Source organism: Phyllostomus hastatus, unplaced genomic scaffold (genome assembly GCF_019186645.2).
Source record: "Phyllostomus hastatus isolate PE091 unplaced genomic scaffold, TTU_PhHast_1.1 phas_contig_1, whole genome shotgun sequence".
Classification (NCBI taxonomy): Eukaryota; Metazoa; Chordata; class Mammalia; order Chiroptera; family Phyllostomidae; genus Phyllostomus; species Phyllostomus hastatus.
In genome coordinates, this window is record NW_025333498.1 from 22249692 (window position 1) to 22266951 (window position 17260).

At 37.7% G+C, this 17260-nt stretch overlaps 1 protein-coding gene across 3 annotated transcripts in view; it reads right to left on the reverse strand.

Annotated features, from left to right (window-relative positions):
* B3GALT1 (beta-1,3-galactosyltransferase 1) overlaps positions 1–17260 on the reverse strand; it is a 526207-nt gene that overhangs the window by 44358 nt on the left and 464589 nt on the right. For 2 of the 3 annotated variants that reach the window (XM_045835835.1, XM_045837389.1), the window contains one exon: positions 2419–2546. The exons of the other annotated variant lie outside the window; for it this stretch is intronic. The gene's annotated coding sequence lies outside the window, so the exon portion shown is untranslated. The remainder of the gene's footprint in view (positions 1–2418; positions 2547–17260) is intronic. 3 annotated transcript variants of the gene reach the window in all.

A 17260-nucleotide genomic window follows, 5' to 3' on the forward strand; every position in this document is an offset into this window, starting at 1 on the left:
TTGGGCTTTTCTCTAGATTCTGTTGGCAGAATATTAGAAATTGATATGAAAAGTGAGAGCTTAAAATTTGCATAATATTACATATTATTCAATTGCAAAATGCAAAATTGCTGCTTGTCCCAAGCCTCAGCTCAGCTGTAATAGTCTATACACTCAAGTGCATCTCAGTGTTGACTGAAAGGACAGGGGACCTCAGCTCCTGAGAAGGCATTACGATAACATTATCATATCAATGGCCCACATACAAAGTTCTTGATAAATGATCATAATCCAGAAGCAAGAGATAAAATATGAGAGTTTGATTTGTGTAAACAAATCAAAGATATTTAAAGTCAAGCTACTTAATCTATGTTAAAGTACTGCCAGGAATATAAACATCAGAACAGCTTCAGAGCCAGAACTGGAAAGAATTAAGAGGATAGAAGGAACTCTAAAGATTATTTGCTGCTTTTCCCTGATTTACTATAATCTAGCTGTATTGGCCTTCTTTCAGTTCTGTGAACCAGCCAAGCTCAAAGCCTCTTCTCTTAAAGCCTCTATAAATCATCCTTCTGCCTCTTCAGAGATGCCTCTTATAATAGTCAGGATTGTCTCCATTAAGCTGCATTAACAAATAGCTTCCATATCTCAGTGGCTTAAGGCAATTAAAGTCTGTTGTATTCTAAAGCTACACGTTCAGGGTGGGTTGGCTGAGGGGGTCTCTGTTCTTTGAAACCAAATAAGTTCCAGGCTGAGGGAGTAACCACATCTTGGACCACACTACCAGTCAGAATGCCACAGGGAGCTGGAGCAACAAAATTAAATGCTCCAGAAATGATACATGTCATTTCTAAGCACAACACATTGGCCAGACCCAATCCCATGGTCCTCTGAAATCTGAGGGAGGCCACGGCAATGCAATCTTACTGTGTACCTGGAAAGGGAAGGGAGTAGAAACAGTTCTCTTGACTCTTACCCCTCTCCGGACCAAACTTTCCGAAGCAGTTTCTAGCTTTTCACTGCCTTAGTGCCCCTTTTGTATTTTTCATAGTGCTTATCACGATTCATAATTGCATTATTCACTTAATAATTAATGTTTTGTTTTCAGTCTTTTTCCACTGTTGAACTCCAAGGTCCATAAGAGGAAAGACCATATCAGCACACTAATTCTATGAGAGTTATCAAAACTGGTCCATCTGACTAATGCATTTAAATGCTGAGTATATCTGTCCTGATTTTGGAGAATCCTTATGGCGATAATCTCATGTCTCTCAGCCTAAGTCCTTTCGGGCTGTGTGCTCACACAGCTATGAGCTCTCCACGGCTTCCTATCTGAAGATCCTCTCTCTACACAATAGCAGGGGCTAAAGCAGAGACAAACTGGGCATTCCTTCAAATCCTGTTTCAAAACAAATTGGGAAACTCTCAACTAAAATCTTACAGAAATCTCCAAAGGCAGTGAAAACCAACACTTCCAGTGCAAATTGCTGTGCACTTTGTAAATAATGAAAAGAATAAAGAAATTTGGTGCATTGGCATTGTCTTGAATTTACTTTTGGCAACTTTGCTTGGAGGAATTTGCTCAGAGCTACCCTCTCACCCTCCACTAACAGATGTACTTTATTGTCAAACTGAGCCTGGAATTTGGAAGTCACTCTGATATAACTGTCCTTTTTATGGGCCAAAAACACAGTTTAGAGAGATTAAATTACTGGCCCAAATCACAGAGGTGATGGTGGGAAGGATAAAAGTAGGATTCAGTCTCTCCTGCCAGCGTGGGGCTCCTTTCCCCCAGTCCCCCACAGGGAGATGCCAATCATTTTCACAAACTTATCAGGCTATTTAGGGCAAATAGTGAGTGTATAAAGGAACATTTTGAGAATTTCTTTTGCTTTTTAAAATCACTTCAAATAAAAACATTTGAATGATTAGTTGTTATTTTAGATACTCCCTTATAACTGTACCGTCATTTTTACACAATACTTTCCAAGCAAAATAAGAAATAATTGAAGTATAATTGCCCTTGAGACAAGGTTATTTCAGCAAAGAAGTTTCAAAAATCAATTAGCTATGGCCTTGGAGAAATGGATATTTAAGTAGCTGTTCTCTCAGGTCACCTAAGGCATGTCTTTAGTTCTCTAATATTTTATCTTAAAAGTGGCTACCACTAAAATCAGCAAAAGGTTTCTTAGGTAGTAAACATGAATTTTAAAAAAGGACTTTTTTTTAGCTATTATATTCTTTCTCCTATCTCATTCAGGAACATGGCTTTTTATGTCAAGGGTGTTTTTATATATTGTAGGAGGTAAACATTAATAAAATAAAAAAATTAAACTTTTCTTTCTATTAGTCCTTAGATGATGACTTCTGATTTTATAGAGTTGCTGTTATTTCCCCACAGTGATGGCCTGCATTCGGAACAGTGTGTTCTCCTCCTACCTGTTGGGCCGGGCTTGCTATATTCTTCTCACCACAGGTGCAGGGCCCAAAGCATGGCCTCAGTCGGTGATGAGGAGGATTGCAATGGCTCGTGCCAGGTGAAGCTGCTGCTTAAAAACTGCAGAATTCTGTTGGGGTAACAAGAAAAGAGAAAACTTTACAAAAAAAATGAAAATTAATCAGGCTCTGAGAAATCAAGACAAAACTTGGTCACTTAAAAAAACAGACGTATTAAAACAGAACACAGAATGGCACGTGGGTGAGCACTAACTATGGGTTGATCAAATGAAAAAGAGAACGAATAACTGAAGACATGAAGGCCGAAGCTGGTCCTAGAATCGCAAACCCAAATGCCTACAAGACGGGGCAAGCAGGGTGAATGAGGGAGCAGACTGGGTGTGAGACCACAGGGCGCAGTAGGGCTGTGGTGAGCCGGTGAGCTCATGTCTCACCTGCAGGGGGCAGCCTGCTCATGTCTAGCTGATGGCTTTCCTTGATGCGATAAGGAAAAACAAGCTTGATAATGCTACTCCTGCAGATTTTCAAGGGAAAACAGGAATATAGATTTCTATGAGAAATTTCTTGAATTCACATTTAGAATTCAATGAAACAAAACAAAACGTCGTGTGGGTCAAACAAGGCTAAAGTGAAAGCCTACCTGTGAGGGTCAGGATTAGCTCATAGGTAGCCAGCTTTTACCTAGGTTCTAGGGCAACATCTTTCATTTCCTAATGATGAGAAGGAGTCCAGAGGGCTGAAGCCACTTGGGCAAACACACAGTACATTTGTGGCAGAGCTGGGGTTTTTAGGCATGAGGGTCTTCCCTTTAACTTAAGACCTTCACTTTCCCTTATGACCACTCTCAGACTGGCTGAATCTGATCAGACCTGTTGAAATAACAGATGAGAAGCCAACCAGAAGCTGCCTTCAGTTCAACTGATCCTTGGGTGTCAAGCTGTATTTATGTAGATCTTCCTAATGGAAAGTATACTGTATTTTGCTGTGTATAACACACTCCCAAGTATAATGCACATCCATGTTTTGGACCTAAACTTTCAGGAAAAATATCTTACATTTTAATACTTTAATTCATTTTTTTATTTATTTACATTTAGAAACAAAACTGATTATTGTATTCCAGGGTATTATTTTGCATACAGATATCATTATTGCTTTCTAGAGTTATACTTTTAACTCATAAGCATAGATAAAAGAGTTAAAAACATTTATATAGATACAAAATCAGTACAAAATCAGCACCCATATATAGTGTGCACCCTTATTTTTCCCTCAAAAATTTGGGCAAAAACGTATGCATTATACACAGCAAAATATGGTAATTTTCTGTTCTCACCATTTGTATGATGGGAAGCTGAGTGACTGAGGGATGTGATGGTTCCTCATAGGAAATAATACGCTGACTACAGGCATTTGTTCGGGACGGTGTTTGAGCAGTGTGGCCAGATGTGAAGAGCTGCAGTGAGAGGGCTGGGCTGAGGCGTGAGTAGGACCCACTGGATCCATTTTCTGGTTCTGGTTTCTGCCAAAATGCTTCTCTGTTTATATGAAGGTGGCATTGTGTGATGGTTAAGTATATGAAATGTCTTGACACATTGACTCAGCTGCTTACTGTGACTTAAGCTTTTTAGATTTCAAGTGTAAAATAGTGATGGCAATAGTTCCTGAACTGTAGAGTTCTGTTACACAGAAATGCTTAGAATGGTATTTGTGCAAGGCAGGCACTCAGTACATATTTGCTAGTATCTGTAACAAATGCCAAAACTAATTTATGTATTTACTTATAGTTATTACCTATAATAACTAATTATACTTTACTTATAGTTATTTTCTTATAGTTATTACCTGTAATCATCACTATAATTCTCTTCATTTTACATATTACTTTGCTTCAATAATGAGAAAATAATGACCTTGGGCAGGAGATAAAGTCTTTTTTTTAATTTTTATTTTAATTGTTGTTAAAGTACAATTTTTTATCTTTTACTCTCATCCCAGCCCACCACCCAGCCCTCCCCTCCTTCCTCGCATTTATACCCATCCCTAGTTTTTTATCCATGTGTCCTTTATACTTGCTCCTGTAAACCCTTCCCCTTTTCCACTAAAATTCCCCTGAAATTCCCTCCCTTCTTCCCTCTGAACACTGTCAGCCTGTTTTCTATTTCAGTGTCTTTGGTTATATTTTGCTTGTTTCCTTGTTTTGTTGTTTAGGTTCCTGTTAAAGATGAGATTATATGGTATTTGTCTTTCACTGCCTGGCTTATAGGAGATAAAGTCTTCTTATCTAATGTCACCCTGGTAGGTAGTGAACCCTGTGTTTGAACCTAGGTCTATACAACTGAGCCATCTGTTTAACCTACCTCTCCAGGGCCTTGTCAGTGTTCAACTGAAGACTATTTAGATCTTTCAATGGAGATAAAAATCAACTTTGGTCAAACAACAAATACTTATGAAGTTAAACACCAAAGCAAAGGATTCCCAAAGCAAACAGTCAAAATGACTGCATGCTTGGAAATCTTCTGCTTCATGCAAAACTGTACTGTTCCAGAATGGGAATGTGCCATATGGCTAAAAGTAAGACAGGAGAGCATGTGGTCAATTTTCAGTCTGCATAAGCCCCCATTCTGACCCTTTCAGATGCTATGGCACTTAATAAATTATTTCCTTAATACTGATTAATCAATTTCCATGGTGGTAGCTTTTAGAATTAAAACATGTAGTGAACATTGACATTGGGAGAATAACACCAGGGATATTTTTTCTTTAAAAAAGTGTTTGGCTTCATATAATTTTCTATGCAAAGAAAGAGTGGAATAAAATATAAACATTTATTAAAACCTATGAAGCATCTTATGTACAACTATTGAATGAAGAAAAGAAAGAGAAAAAGTAAGGAAGGAACTACACAGGTACTGGCCACTAACAGGAGCCAGGCCCTATGCCAGGTGCTATGACATACATATTATGCAGATTAGCACTTACTGAAGGAAAAATAGCCAAACCAGGGCAAAATACACTTGGAAGTGTATATAGAGCCAACTCAACTTTCCATGGGCAGATATTTCAATTTAAACATCTTGAATCTTACTTAGACATAACACCTTACCTTGACCACTCATTTTATTTAATGTTTGCAACACAAAATATTTTTTAATTGACTTTAACCAACTAAGAGCAGGGAAGGAGAGTGTCCTTTCAACAAAAATATTTAATTATCATCAGTGCTGGGAAAATATAAACTAGAAACCATAGAGATACAAATTTTTCTTGCTTTAGAATGAACTTAACATTAGTTAATGATACCTATTCTCAGCAATAATATAGACAGCAGGAACATATTATACAAGAAAAGATAAAAAAACACAAGTCACTTTCTTTAGTCTGATTCTAAAGTATAATTTCAGTATTTGTTAGAAGCATTGCAAATACAATGAATACATTGTTTCCAGAATACAAAATGCATTCATATTCAAGTGTTGGTTTCAGAATACATAACAATATTTTAAAACCAAATAGAAATGAATTTGTTCACTAGCCTCTATTTTGGATAATTGCCATATATTTCTATTTTTTTCCTGGGCGATAATTGAAAATTGTCTATATATAAATTGTGATGTTTTTCTGGGGAAATAGCCTACACTCTAAATTTGTCATCCACATTTTTATCTAAGTTATGATTTTACCAGGCCTAAAAATTATAGCTATTCTAGTACCCTATCTGATTACATCTCGTTAATATCTTCTCTTAGTTTTGGCTTCATGTAGCATAAAGGAATGTTGCCAGTGTCATTTATGTGTAAGGAATCCAATCATTTAGTGTTCCTCCACACCAGAGTTAGCTATGAAGTATTTTGATGACAGAATAGGACAAATAGGAAGGGTAGTAATCATATTTGAACATGTGATTTCATCTTCCTAGTTTTGCAGTAACCCTCTTTGTGAGAACGAAGACGTTTGCACTGTGAATCTCAAATGTCAGCACCTGGCCACGTTTGACCCAGTTTTTGTGTGATCTGTCTGTGACCAAAGACTTGAAATGAAGACTGACAGAACAAAATGGGAAGCACCACTGAGCTGTCTATTTATTAATTTATCATGATGAGTTCTGTGATTCACTAGGAAACTGGACTGAAGTAAAAGTTGATCTAATTAGTTAATGGATTTAGTAGAGAGAACTGAAGGTTTTCCCTCTCTTAAGTGTCAATAACAATAAGCTTAACTTTCCATTTCTCCTTGTCATAGGTCAGGTCTGTGGGAAACTGACTTGGAGACTGAGATGCAAATGCAGGAAGCTTATGGGAGCATGTTCTCAGAAGCAACATCTGTGCTGAGAGGAGAAGAAAGAAGGGGAGGGAGAGGTTAACATGGGACAAGGTCACAGCAGAGGCCTGAGGTGGCCTAGGAAGCTCTGAAGCAGCGGGCATGGGCCTGCAGATGTCCAGGGTGTGCTAGAGCCGATGCAGATGGGCTTGGGCAGAGCTGATGGCACATCTCTTCCCAACTTCACAGTAACATCACTTTGATACCTTAAATCTGGAGGCATGTGTGTTGGGTATTTACAAAAGGGTGATTGGCAGAGTCTAGAAATCAGAGCTTCTGTCACTGCCCTCTCAAGTCCTCAATTTCTGGAGAGCTGGTTTACCAGAAAACCCCCAGTTAAGAAAGACTGATTTGTGCATCTCTCTGTCCAAATCCATGTGTAAGTACTTAATTGCATAACGTGCTACAGAGAGGGAGAGAGATACATGCGGTTGGTCAAAAAGTCCACTTAGTTTTTTCTGTAAAATAAAAGACATTTTTTATTTTCACCAATAACTTTATTGATTTGGATAGTTTGAGCATGTCAGCTATCTCCCACATAGTCTAATGTTGATTGTTCTCAATTAATGTTGGACTTTATCACTATCAACTTCAACTAGCCTACCCAACTATGGAGCGTCCATTGTCCAGTGAGACATCTCCAGCACAAAACATCACAAACCACTTCTGACATGTTTGATCAGTTACAGTACCTTCTCCATACACTGCACAGATCTGTTTTTGAGTTTCAGATGTTTATTTTATCTTTCTTGAAATAATACAGCTTAATATGCCAAAATTTTACTTATGTTCTTCCATCTTCAAAACTAAAATATCACCACAAAAATTCACCAATTCTGATTTTTTAAATGCATGCTGATATAACAACTGTTACAATACAATCTAACAAAATTGTTTCAAATGAAGTTAAAGACAACTAAGCACTACTAGAGCCATCTTACAGAAAAAAACAAACAGATTTTTTGGCCAACCCAATACTATACTCCTAGGTCTCGTATTGCTGTAACTTCTCCAGGCAAGGTGTCCTCTACTCTACACAGAGTATTACTCTAATTCCAGGATTTCTAGACCTCCTGTGTTGTCAGTGATCTTTATCAGTGCCTTTCTGAAAGGAGCGACTGAGCTCCAATGGAAGTGAAACCATTCCTGTGTGATACAAGTTGATGATATGACCACCAAAGTGGTGTCTGTTAAAGCTAACAGAGTCATAAAAGGAGTAAGTGCTGACAATGATTGAACAACATCCTGGATAAAACATTTAGAAAAAGCCAACTAAAATGATTTTAAAAAGTAATGCCATTTCTTCACTTGTAAACATGGTTATTCATGCCGGTAAAGCATAGTTATAATAACTGCAGCTTGTCTTTGTTGAATAAACTCATAAAATGCTTCTCAAGCCAGTTATAGAATATATACCATAGATAGGAGCTGATTTGAAATATATTAGTGAAAGCACACAGTAAATTTGGGTTAAAATCAGTCCAGCTTTTAGAAAAGTTAATTGCTAAGCAGATGAACAAAGCCAATTTCTACTTGCAAATATCAGCCTCTTTAGGAAACTCAGAGGGGTGATGTCAGAGAGTTCACCATTCCCTGGGGTAGCAGACACCTTTAGGGGGACCATTCTGGGAAAGGCTGTACATCTCTTATAGCTCTTTCTTCTCCTGAGTCCTTTATTCTATAAAAAAAGAAACTAAGGGAATACCTAAGATTTGACAAACAAACATTATACAGAAACTCTTCTCAGCTTTGTCCCTGATATCCTCCACCCACACTAAATCTTGACAATATGGCAAAAGCAAAATCACCACTTAGGCATCCAATTTAGGAAAAACAATAGACATGAAATGGAAGAGAACTTATAATTTTAGTATATGATGCTAGATTTAGGAAACTCAGTAAGAAAAATGTGATTCCCAAATTCAATGACTGAAAAGTGACTCGGTATTGGCTATATCTATTCTACCATTTATCACATTTCTGTAACAGGCATCAAAGCAGACTGGAAGTGAGGTGTCAACAAATGTTCTTTCACAACATAAAAATCATTGGGTACAAACTCTTTCTTATGCATTACAACTTAGCACAGAATCTTATTCATGGTAGGGATGCATGGTAGGATAGCTCTCTCAATATCTTGTTCTTAGATAAACTGTTGAAATACAGCTAGGGCCCCATTTGGATTCTATAATCAGCTTCTTAACTCTTCTCCTATAATATCCATTGTTTTATTCAACAAAACCATGTTGAGTATTTTCTATAGTGTGGTATGTTAACTAGGAGCTAGAAATACAGAGGAACTTATATCCTACTTGGGACATAAAATTCAGATATTTAAATATAGTAATGGAGATACTATAGAAGCACATAGGAGACACCTGGATTCATGTGTGTATATTTGTGTGTCTTTGTATGTAATCAAATGCATTTTTCTCTTGAATGAAGTGTTCAGAATATTGATAATTAAGAGCAATAGCTTCTCTTGTACTGACTGTAAAATATGAATGCAGCTAATGTTTCTGTTAATCTAACAGGGGATATTGTGAGGATGAAGAAATGTAATTTTGCTATTTTTCCTGATTAAAAAAATGGATCTGCCTTTTGATCCAGTGATCCCACCTCTGAGAATATATCCGAAGGAACCCAAAACATGAATTCAAAAGAACGTAAGTGCCCCTGTTCATTGCAGCTTTATTTATAATCACCAAGATACAGAAGCAGCCCAAGTGGCCATCAGTAGATGAGTGGATAAAACAACCATGGGCATTTACACTCAGCCATAAAAAAAGAAGAAAGTTTTGTCCTTTGCAACAGTATGGATGGACCTAGAGATCATTATGCTAAGTGAAATGAGCCAGTCGGAGAAAGACAAATAACATATGATTTCACTCATATGTGGAATCTAATGAACAAAGTGAACTAACACACAAAATAGAGACAGACTCATAGATAGAGAGCAGGAAGGCACAGCTAAGGCAGGGATTGGTGATGGTAGGGGGTGGAAGGATTGAGCAAAAAGGAAAAATGACTCATGGACATGGACAACAGTGTGGTGATTTCAAGGGAAGTGGGGGTATAAGGAGACTGAATGGTAATGGAAGAAATATAATAAAAATAAAATAAAAAGCATATTCCAGGACCCCATGGCAGGTTTGCTGAAAAAACAAAAAAAAAAAAACAAAAAAAATAAACGAAACACAACAAAACTGAATACTTCTGAGCTGGTCTTTCAACCATTCAACAATATTTTTATTTCTCTTTAATTACAATTCATATGCTAGGTCCTGGGTCTTAAAGAAAAAGGAAGAATATCCACATTACTTTCAAAGTCTTACTAAGCAAGAAATTTCAAATATCTGATATGCTATGAGCCTTTTAAAAGTTTGATGTAACTTGATATTTTTCAGGAATAAACATATTCCAATTTGTGTCTTTTTATAAAATTTTAGCCTAATTGTATAATCGTATAAATGAGTTGTTTCACAAATGATTTTGGTGGAACATGAATTTACCTTTATAACAAGCAAACATGAAACAATGGAATAGATCCTTGTTTGTGTTTGGCTGTCAAACTTTTTACCTACAACATTAAGTCTCTGCTTTTATCGATGATGGAAATTAAGACCATTCCAGAGCATGTGTACAAAGGAATTTTGCAAAGCTTGCATATTGACTGAGTCAACTACTGCCTTGCTGGATTTTTCAGGTCGTGCTCACCTTACCTTGCAAACATCGTTATAGTAAATCATGCCATGTCAGCTCTTGGAATTTGAATGTGACTTCTGACTTTGACATAGAGTGTCTCCAACCAGTTAGCTCTCATGAAAACTGAATATGGCCCATTTGTAGGCAGTTGCTTTGCTTTTATCCCCCTTTTCTGTAGGCATTTTATACTAAATCAGCCTCTTCAGAAATGGATATGACATCTGTCATTAGAGACAATTGGTGACAGAATAGGCCAGTGTCTGTATAAATATTTTAATATTGTTAAAAAAATAGGAAAACAAAACCAACAACCTAAGGTTCACACCCTACAGATGACTGAAGCAGCAATAGCATCTCTTCATTTAAAGGGCAGCATCTTGATCTGACATGTACCTGGAAACAATCCTCCTCCTGACCTAAGAGGCACCTAGCAAATATGGTGCAGGAGTTAGCAGCCATGCTGACCGGAGAGAGGGATGACAGAGAACCCGTGGCAGCTCCTGCATAGGGTGGGAGGTTAGGAGGTAGGACTTACAGAGAGTCCCCCTTTGCTCCTAATGGGTCATACTGCATGAGGATATCTGTATTCCGAGATCAGTGAGACTGGTTGAAGTTGTGACATGCCAAGCCAGAAGCCCAGTACAGGAGGAGTGCATGTTTTTCTCTGAAACGGAAAGCTCTTCTCTCACCCTTTGTTTTTTGTTGATGGGTATTTCGATGTAAAAAGAAAGTGCACATCTGTTCCAAACTGGGCACATTTTCCTTAGTAGACCTTCCAAAGGAATGAGGAGTTAGACCTGCCACTGTGAAAGTGTGTTCATGCCTTGGCTAAGTTGTGAGGGAAATCAGTGTGGAGATGTCATGAGTGAAAAGGGAGATGGCTAGAACTTGTGTGAAAAACACAAGTCCTTCTGTTTGGTAAACAAAGATAACTGAAGCCTGTAAGACTAATGATCTCATAGTAGGGCTAAATCTGAACATCAGACATTCAGGAAATAGGTTCCAAACAGAAGGCTGACAATTTTCACTGTAACTGTGCTACATGAATGCGTTTTATACCTGTTACTTTAGTACTTTACTTAGTGCTATTTTTTAAAAACTCGTTTACTCACTAAGGGCCCTGGAATCCACTTACACCTCACTCCCTTGACAACAAAATCACCTGTTATCATTCTTTGTTGCCTTGACCCTGTCTGATGGTTAGGCCACCCACTGTGGCGCTGACAACAGGGTGAGAGAGCTACATCCTCACTGTCTCTTACTGTGCTATTATTTTTGCATGATTTCTTCCAAGAGGAAATTGTACATTTTACCAGGCAGATATAAGAAGAAGAAACAAATTTTCTCTCAGTAAAATTCCAGAAAAGTCTGTGAGGTATAGAATTTTCTGGAAATTTATTATAATATTATCTGAAAAGCTGCATTTGGGTCTGTATTGTTCTCTTTGTGTGGGGCAAGAAGTGGGACCTACTAAGCTTAGCAAGCTTGTCTGGCTGTTATTTAAACTTCAGGCCATCAACAAAGACATGCTTTCTAGCTCACAGATGGCTGGAATGACCAAGTTCAGAGTTGAAAGCTACAGTGTCTCCCATATCTGCAGGGATACGTTCCAAGAGCCTGAGTGGATGCTTGATCTCGTGGATAGTACCGAACCCTATGTAGATAGCAGCTTCTCAAATAACATCATTAGTTCGATGTTGTTTCATTATAATGTTGATTCCATGACATAAAAACTTAACTCTTGTTTATATCAGTTAGATTGTGGTAAAACCAGCTTTGCTACATGTCCTTTGGCTTAAAGTTGTAAGACCTAAACTTAAGTGAGGACTTACAGTTCTATGTTTTTTCTTATTCATACATACCTATGATCAAATTTAATTTACAAATTAGGCACACTGGGAGATTAACAACAACTACAATAAAATAAAACCAGTAGCAATATACTGTAATAAAAGTTATGTAAATGGCCTTGGGGCCAGTCATTATTGAGTAGAGCAGTAGTTACTTAAACACAAGCACTGGGACACCACGACAGCCGGCTGATAACTGAGATAGCTGGGAAGTGACTAAGTGGGCAGATGGCTTATACACAGGCTGGACAAAGGGATGATTCACATCCCAGGGAGGATGGGACTGGTGTGAGATTTTTGCCATGCTAGCCAGAATGGTGCTCAATTTAAAGTTCATGAATTAGTTTTGGAATCTCCATTTAAGGTTTCGGACTGCAGTTGACCTTGGGTAACTGAAACTATGGAAAGTGAAACAGTGAATAAGGGTAAGACTACCGTGCATTAAGAATTACTTGGTTCTGTCTCTATTCATTAAATTCAGTGCAATAGTAACCCCAAAGATTTGGTATCTGAAGCAGTCCATCTGTTCCTTCTATTAAAAGTTTTTGGTCTGGCTCGTAAAAACCAATCCATTCATTTTTTTCTTTCAGTGAAAAATAAAAGAGATATTTTGAGAAAAGTTACAAGTCAGGGCATATTCATATATCTCCTTGTAATACATTTCCCCTGGGGAAAAATGGTAATAAATACAAAGGATTTGTGAAATATGCCTCCATTAAAGTAAAGCACAACTCTTTCACAGGGCTAAATGCATACCCAGAACTGCTTGCTACTCCATGGGATTGTGGTGCGTATGATGGAACGAGGGTGTAAATGGGCGACTCAGAGTGCTTTTTATTAAAAAGAAATGTGTCCCTTGGGAAAATTTTGGATAAAAGGACTGAATGTACTTTCATTTCTGAGGCCTGTGCTTTGGAGAACAGCAAAGCCAGGTATTCAGAGCAAAACCATCTGCTAAAGACCATGGAGATGGGTGAGTGGCTGCAAGTACTTCCTACTTGCCCCCTGCCCCCGCCCCCCGCGCCCCCCGCCAGTCTGGGGGAGGCTCTGCCAGAGGCACAGGCACCAGCCCAGTTCCTCTTTTTCCTTACCTGGAAGATGCAGATACCTAACAGAAGCAAACACTGGTCTTACAAAATCAGTAAAGCCAATCACATCGCAATGTCTCTAGGATGATAGAAACCACCACCCACACCCACACTGTGCCACCGCCACAGCAACAGCTTTGGTTTCTGTAAAGCAATTATCGGCTTATGTATAAATGGATACAGTATTTGAGATCCTAGGTCCTCAGAAAATCTGATGTTGCAGTCAGAATGTAATTGAACTATTTTGGAGTAGAAAGCCTATTTGCTTTCAAAATGCATAAATATCTAAAAATTAAATGATGACCCATTTAGAACAGTATTGCTTCAACTGTAATTTTAAAACTGTTTAATTTAGAAGAGTCTCCATGCTCAGTGCAGAGTTTCTATAGCCCATACTGACACTTCTGCCCCTGGTGTGTGTGTGTGTCTGTCTGTGTTGGGGGTGGGTGGGCATGACCAGCAGGAAGGAAAGAAATTCTTTGCGTGATCTGATCCACAAGTCCATTTGCACACCAATCATTATTTTCAGCCTAAATAATGTCTTGTACATGTAGATATTATTTCTTCAAGTATGTAGATATGCTCTTGTGATAAGGAAAATATGAAATTATTTTAAAGTGTAGAATCCATTGTAGACTTTTGTTATTACTATTTTTCAATACATGGATTCTAAAAACATAGCAATAGCCTATAGAGCCAACCACAACATTTTAAATGTTAAGACGTTCTCCTTCCTGAATTAAATGCATTGTGGTAATGTATTTCAAGAGTTACTGATAAAATAGTTATAATAGGGACTTACTGGAGATACAGAATATAATGGGGGATATGATAGATGTAATGGGATTTTCAATTATAAATGAGTCCCATTATAAGAATCATCAAACCATTTGGTTATATTAACTTTGAATGTTTAGCCCTAGCCCCAAAATAAAACACTCAGAAATGATCACCCTCCATTATCTCTGGGGATAGAAGTAGAATAGTGTGAGCAGCCAGTGAGAAGGCACCTACTTCTATTCTATATACTTCTATTTTGCTTGAATTGTTTACAACAAACATAAATTCAAGTATTACTTTTATATTTAAAAAGATTAAAATAGAAATGAGCCCATTGAGGTGCTGGTTCCTAGGTGGCTCTCTCACACCCATTCTCTTTCCTTAGGCTTGCATGAGGAGACTGAGAATCACTTCTCATTCCCTGCAACTTTGAAGGCTGCTGTCGACTTGACAATCACATTCCCCATGTGCTAAACCCTCTGTGGGCACTGGGCTTCACACTTCACATGAAGTCGGAGTTCACAGAGAGGACTACAGTACAAGCTGCCATATCAACATGTCCAGGTATTTGGTGGCTACAGGACAAAAGTAAATTCCCACCTAACCATGTCTTGCAGTTCAACTGCTTGTGGGTGCAGAAAGAAAAATGATTCTTGCCTTCCTGCCATCAAACGTGCTGGGACACCCTGGGGAGCATTCAGGAAATCCCATTCTGTCCTGTATCCGGAGAAGATTACAGCTGGTGATTCATGGCATCTTCTTGTCACAATGACTCCATGATTGCTGGTATTTGGTGTTAGGGATGCCCCGGGATCATGTGATATTTAATGTGTTTAGACTCAAAAAGCTGTAGCAAATCCTGTGCAACACTCACTAATATGTTAACTTAGTCTGAAATACTTTAAATTCTGTCCCCAAATCATGCTGCCACACTGAATCACCCCAGGTTAAGTATTGTCATGTTGTATTATGGCATGACATCAGGTAGCTCACTGTAGCCAATAAAAACACTGATGCCCTTTAGGGATATTCCATGGAAAGCAGATGCACAGTTATATTTTTTCCTAAGAAATTTAGTCCGATTTTAGTAATGCATATGCAAAGTGGATAAAAGATCACAAATATAAGACTCCAGATTTTATTTTATGTGTAAACTAGATCTTTAAATTTTAAGTATATAGTCTGAGGAAAAATAATTATTTAAATCTAAGGTTCACATTTTTCTCTTCTGTTGCCACATTTATAATGATTTCCCTTATTCCAAGGGAAGACAAACATGATGGGGTGATTTTCCTAATTGATGGGATATTTGGTTTAGGACCCAGGCATAACAATGAGTTTTATGCTAGTTCTCTTAAGGGTCTAATATAGCTTCAGGCCTCAGTCTTTGAAGTAGAATGTTAAAAATGATATATTTATAAATACTATATACTACCTATATATGAAAACTATATACAGAATGGGACAAAACTAGGTTTACAGTTGTGAGGACACAAAACACAGTTTAGTCTTATATTCTTAATTTTTTTCCATACAAACAACTGTAAACCTAATTTGCCCCATCATATATATATATATATATATATATATATATATATATATATATATATATGTATATATATATGTATATATATATGTATATATATAGTTTTAAACATTCTTTCAATTCCTTCTCTTCCCCATATACATACTTTTAATTTATCCAGAATATCCAGAATTCCACTCTGATGAATTTCTGTCACATAATAACAACCTCAGTGAATACATTCAGTAAGTGACTTTTTTGAAAGAGTTTCTCATATATAATTTCTAAATTCAGGTCCAGAGAATCCTGCTCACACTTCCTCTAGACCCCACCCTGTAGAGCTCAGCGAGCCCAGGGCCTCTGGGTTAGCCCATAACTGCTGAGTGTCCAGGCTCGCCGTGGTCTATGAGGGATCACCAAGGACAGGTCACACTCACCCAACTTCCCAACCCCAGGCACAGACCAAGACAAGGATCAATGGATGCTTTTGGTTGCCCAACTAAACCTCTCTTGTGATGGTGAAAGAAAAGTTTAAATATACCATGAGGCCATGTTTCCAGATGGTTTTCAATACCAAATAATAAGTCCAAAGTCCAAAGGTCTATTAGGTTAGGTTGGGAGGCTGAGTTACAGATAATACTTCTAGTGTTTTCATTACTTTCATTTTAGTTTGGATTTATAATTCGCATATCTTTATTTTTGTTCTGATTTTGCTCTTTTGAGGAAGAGAGTTTGGGGAGATGGTTGAGAATAGGACGGCGTGATAAAGGGCTGTGGGGAGGATGGTATGGGAGTGGTTATCCCTTTGTAAACATTTGATTTCATGGCAAAAAAGACTATAGAGGTTGTTTGATCATGAGAATAAATAATCTCGAGGTTCCAAACTTTAGAAGGCACTACACAAGGATGCTCAGTGCTGCCTATGCTGGAAGCTGCTTGTATGTCCCATGTTTTTCCTCCTGGGGTGCCTGTCTCAATGATTTCATGTTTCTGAAAAAAATAATGGAAAATCTGTGAATGGAAATGAAGCTAATAATAAAATGCTATTATTCCCTGAGCATGAACTTTTTATATTAAATCAACAGATGTCTAAAGAGAATAGACTAGGGTCAGGCATTATTCTAGGCAAAAAAAAATCCCTGTTCTGGCAGAGTTTATATTCCAGGGGCAGAAACTGTATGTATACATACCTAGTATATGTACATTAACTCATTAATAGAACTTTTATTAAGTCAGACAGCAATTTTGTTAAGTCTAAGAACTTTTGTTTGGGGGTCTTATACACATTCCGGATTTCATAAAGTAATTAGGTTGCCCTTTGACATTTGCTTTAAACTTTCCCCCTCATTTTTTTTAAACAAGATTATAATCTCCTCATGGCTTGACAAGAGCAGGCACCAGCCACAAAGAATAAGACCATAAAGAGCCATTGAGAATGTACTAGAAAGCATGACTTCTCAAAACTTAAGGGGTGGTGGTTCAAATGTTGGCATAGAAAGATCCTGAACTCACCTCCTCCCTTGGACACATTGAATCTACAGCTACATATGAAACAA